This window comes from Rhipicephalus microplus, unplaced genomic scaffold, assembly GCF_043290135.1.
Source record: "Rhipicephalus microplus isolate Deutch F79 unplaced genomic scaffold, USDA_Rmic scaffold_53, whole genome shotgun sequence".
Taxonomy (NCBI): Eukaryota; Metazoa; Arthropoda; class Arachnida; order Ixodida; family Ixodidae; genus Rhipicephalus; species Rhipicephalus microplus.
The window spans coordinates 1,716,961-1,721,735 of NW_027464626.1; positions in this window are offsets into that span (position 1 = coordinate 1,716,961).

Genomic DNA, 4,775 nt, shown 5'->3' on the forward strand with positions numbered 1-4,775 from the left:
TTGAAGAGTTTTTAGTTGTGGAGTGTCTAGTTGTGGAGTTTCCAGTTGTGGAGTTTCGAGTTGTGGAGTTTCGAGTTTTGGAGTTTCTAGTTGTGGAGTTTTGAGTTGTGGAGTTTCTAGTTGTGGAGTTTCTAGTTGCGGAGTTTCTAGTTGTGGAGTCTCTAGTCGTGTAGTTTCTAGCTGCGGAGTTTCTAGTTGCAGAGTTTCTAGTTGCAGAGTCTCTGGTTGTGGAGTTTCTAGTTGCGGAGTCTCTAGTTGTGGAGTTTCTAGTTGTGGAGTTTCTAGTTGTGGAGTTTCCAGTTGTGGAGTTTTTAGTTGTGGAGTTTGTAGTTGTGGAGTTTCTAGTTGTGGAGTTTCTAGTTGTGGAGTCTCTAGTTGTGTAGTTTCTAGCTGCGGAGTTTCTAGTTGCAGAGTCTCTGGTTGTGGAGTTTCTAGTTGCGGAGTCTCTAGTTGTGGAGTTTCTAGTTGTGGAGTTTCCAGTTGTGGAGTTTTTAGTGTTGGAGTTTCTAGTTGTGGATTTTCTGGTTGTGGAGTTTCTAATTGTGGAGTTTCTAGTTGCGGAGTCTCTAGTTGTGGAGTTTTTAATAGCAGAGTTTCTAGTTGTGAAGTTTCAAGTTGCGGAGTCTCAAGTTGTGGAGTTTTCAGTTGTGGAGGTTTTAGTTGTGGAGTTTCTAGTTGTTGAGTTTTTAAATTATAAGTCTCTAGTTTTGCAGTTTTTAGTTGTGGAGTTTCCAGATATGGAATTTCTAGTTGCCGAGTCTGTATTTGTGGAGTTTGTAGTTGTGGAGTTTCTAGTTGTGGAGTTTCTAGTTGGTGAGTCTCTAGTTGCGGAGTTTCTAGTTGCGGAGTTTCTAGTTGTGGAGTTTCTGATTGTGGAATTTGTAGTTGTGGAGTTTCTAGTGGTGGAGTCTCTAGATGCGGAATCTCTAGTTGTGGAGGTTCTAGTTGTGGAGTTTCTAATTGTGGAGTTTATAGTTGTGGAGTTTCTAGCTGCGGAGTTTCTAGTTGCAGAGTCTCTAGTTTTGGAGTTTCTAGTGGCGAATTCTCTAGTTGAGGAGTCTCTAGTTGTAGAGTTTCTAGTTGTGGAGTTTCTCGTTGTGAAGTTTCGAGTTGTGGAGTTTCTAGTTGTGGCGTCTCAAGTTGTGGAGTTTCTAGTTGCGGAGTGTCTAGGTGTGGTGTTTCTAGCTCTGGAATTCCTTGTTGCGGAGTTTCTAGTTGCGGAGTTCTATAGTTGCAGAGTCTCTAGTTGTGGAGTTTCTAGTTGTGGAGTGTCTAGTTGTGGAGTTTCCAGTTGTGTAGTTTCTAGTAGAGTTTCGAATTTTGAAGTTTCTAGTTGTTGAGTTTCTAGTTTGAAGTCTCTAGTTGTAGATTCTCTAGTTGTGGAGTCTCTAGTTTTGGAGTTTCTAGTTGAAGACCTTTTAGTTGTGGAGTGTCTAGTTGTGGAGTTTCCAGTTGTGGAGTTTCGAGTTGTGGAGTTTCGAGTTTTGGAGTTTCTAGTTGTGGAGTTTTGAGTTGTGGAGTTTCTAGTTGTGGAGTTTCTAGTTGCAGAGTTTCTAGTTGTGGAGTCTCTAGTTGTGTAGTTTCTAGCTGCGGAGTTGCTAGTTGCGGAGTTTCTAGTTGCAGAGTCTCTGGTTGTGGAGTTTCTAGTTGCGGAGTTTCTAGTTGCGGAGTATCTAGTTGTGGAGTTTGCAGTTGTGGAGTTTCTAGTTGTGGAATTGCAGAGTCTCTGGTTGTGGAGTTTCTAGTTGTGGAGTTTATAGTTGTGGAGTCTCTAGTTGCGGAGTCTCTAGTTGTGAAGTTTCTAGTTGTGGAGTTTCTAGTTGTGGAGTTTCTAGTTTTGGAGTTTCTAGTTGTGGAGTTTCTAGTTGTATAGTCTTCTGCTGCGGAGTTTCTAGTTGCGGAGTCTCTAGTTGTGGAGTTTCTAGTTTTGGAGTTTCCAGTTGTGGAGTCTTAAGTTGTGGAGTTTAAACTTGTGAAGTTTCTAGTTGTGGAGTTGCGGAGTCTCTAGTTGTGAAGTTTCTAGTTGCAGAGTCTCTAGTTGTGGAGTTTCCATTTGTGGAGTCTCCAGTTGTGGAGTTCCTAGTTGTGGAGTATCTTGTTGGAGTTTAATGTTGTGGAGTTTCTAGTTGTGGAGTTGGGGCGTCTGTGGTTGTGGAGTTTCTAGTACTGGAGTTTCTAGTTGTTGAGATTCGAGTTGTGGAGTCTCTAGTTGTGGAGTTTCTAGTTGTGGAGCTTCCAGTTGTGAAGTATCTAGTTGTGGAGTTTCCAGTTGTGAAGTATCTAGTTGTAAAGTTTCCAGTTGTGGAGTATCTAGTTGTGGAGTTTTAAGTTGTGGAGTTTCTAGTTGCGGAGTTTCTAGTTGCGGATTTTTTGATAGCGGAGTTTCTAGTTGTGAAGTTTCAAGTTGCGGAGTCTCAAGTTGTGGAGTTTTCAGTTGTGGAGTTTTTAGTTGTGGAGTTTCTAGTTGTTGAGTTTCTAGTTGAGAAGTCTCTAGTTTTGCAGTTTTTAGTTGTGGAGTTTTTAGATATGGAATTTCTAGTTGCCGAGTCTGTATTTGTGGAGTTTGTAGTTGTGGAGTTTCTAGTTGTGGAGTTTCTAGTTGTGGAGTTTCTGGTTGTGTAGTTTCTAGTAGAGTTTCGAATTTCGAAGTTTCTAGTTGTTGAGTTTTTAGTTTGAAGTCTCTAGTTGTAGATTCTCTAGTTGTGGAGTCTCTAGTTTTGGAGTTTCTAGTTGAAGAGTTTTTAGTTGTGGAGTGTCTAGTTGTGGAGTTTCCAGTTGTGGAGTTTCGAGTTGTGGAGTTTCGAGTTTTGGAGTTTCTAGTTGTGGAGTTTCTAGTTGCGGAGTTTCTAGTTGTGGAGTCTCTAGTTGTGTAGTTTCTAGCTGCGGAGTTTCTAGTTGCAGAGTTTCTAGTTGCAGAGTCTCTGGTTGTGGAGTTTCTAGTTGCGGAGTCTCTAGTTGTGGAGTTTCTAGTTGTGGAGTTTCTAGTTGTGGAGTTTCCAGTTGTGGAGTTATAGTTGTGGAGTTTCTAGTTGTGGAGTTTCTAGTTGTGGAGTTTCTAGTTGTGGAGTCTCTAGTTGTGTAGTTTCTAGCTGCGGAGTTTCTAGTTGCAGAGTCTCTGGTTGTGGAGTTTCTAGTTGGGGAGTCTCTAGTTGTGGAGTTTCTAGTTGTGGAGTTTCCAGTTGTGGAGTTTTTAGCTGCGGAGTTTCTAGTTGCAGAGTCTCTGGTTGTGGAGTTTCTAGTTGGGGAGTCTCTAGTTGTGGAGTTTCTAGTTGTGGAGTTTCCAGTTGTGGAGTTTTTAGTTGTGGAGTTGCTAGTTGTGGAGTTTCTAGTTGTGGAGTCTCTAGTTGTGTAGTTTCTAGCTGCGGAGTTTCTAGTTGTGGAGTTTCTAGTTGTGGTGTTTATAGTTGTGGAGTCTCTAGTTGCGGAATCTCTAATTTTGAAGTTTCTAGTTGTGGAGTTTCTAGTTGTGGAGTTTCTAGTTTTGGAGTTTCTAGTTGTGGAGTTTCTAGTTGTAGAGTCTTCTGTTGCGGAGTTTCTAGTTGCGGAGTTTCTAGTTGTGGAGTTTCTGGTTGTGGAATTTCTAGTTGTGGAGTTTCTAATTGTGGAGTTTCTAGTTGTGGAGTTTCTAGCTGCGGAGTTCTGGTTGCAGAGTCTCTAGGTTTGGAGTTTCTAGTTGCGAATTCTTTAGTTGAGGAGTCTCTAGTTGTAGATTTTCTAGTTGTGGAGTTTCTCGTTGTGAAGTTTCAAGTGTTGGAGTTTCTAGTTGCGGCGTCTCAAAGTGTGGAGTTTCTAGTTGCGGAGTGTCTAGTTGTGGTGTTTCTAGCTCTGGAATTTCTTGTTGCGGAGTTTCTAGTTGCGGAGTTCCATAGTTGCAGAGTCTCTAGTTGTGGATTTTCTAGTTGTGGAGTGTCTAGTTGTGGAGTTTCTAGTTGCGGCGTCTCAAATTGTGGAGTTTCTAGTTGCGGACTGTCTAGTTGTGGTGTTTCTAGCACTGGAATTTCTTGTTGCGGAGTTTCTAGTTGCGGAGTTCCATAGTTCCAGTCTCTAGTGGTGGATTTTCTAGTTGTGTAGTGTCTAGTTGTGGAGTATCCAGTTGTGTAGTTTCCAGTAGAGTTTCGAATTTTGAAGCTTCTAGTTGTTGAGTTTCTAGTTTGAAGCCTCTAGTTGTAGATTCTCTAGTTGTGGAGTCTCTAGTTTTGGATTTTCTAGTTGAAGAGTTTTAGTTGTGGAGTGTCTAGTTGTGGAGTTTCCAGTTGTGGAGTTTTTAGTTGTAGAGTTTTGAGTTTTGGAGTTTCTAGTTGTGGAGTTTTGAGTTGTGGAGTTTCTAGTTGTGGAGTTTCTAGTTGCGGAATCTCTAGCTGTGGATTTTTTAGTTGCGTAACCTAAGGTTGTGAGGTTTCAAGTTGTGGAGTTTCTAGTTGTGGAGTTTCTAGTTGTGGAGTCTCTAGTTGTGTAGTTTCTAGCTGCGGAGTTTCGAGTTGCGGAGTTTCAAGTTGTGGAGTTTTTAGTTGTGAAGTTTCTAGTTGTGGAGTTTCTGGTTGTGGAGTTTCTAATTGTGGAGTTTCCAGTTGTGGAGTTTTGAGTTGTGGTGTTTCTAGTTGTGGAGTCTCAAGTTGTGGAGTTTAAAGCTGTGGAGTTTCAAGTTGTGGAGTCTCTTGTTGAGGAGTTTCTAGTTGCGGGGTATCTAGTTGTGGAGTTTCCAGTTGTGGAGTTTCTAGTTGTGGAGTTTCTAGTTGCGGAGTCTCTAGTTGTGGAGTTTCAAGTTGTGGATTCTA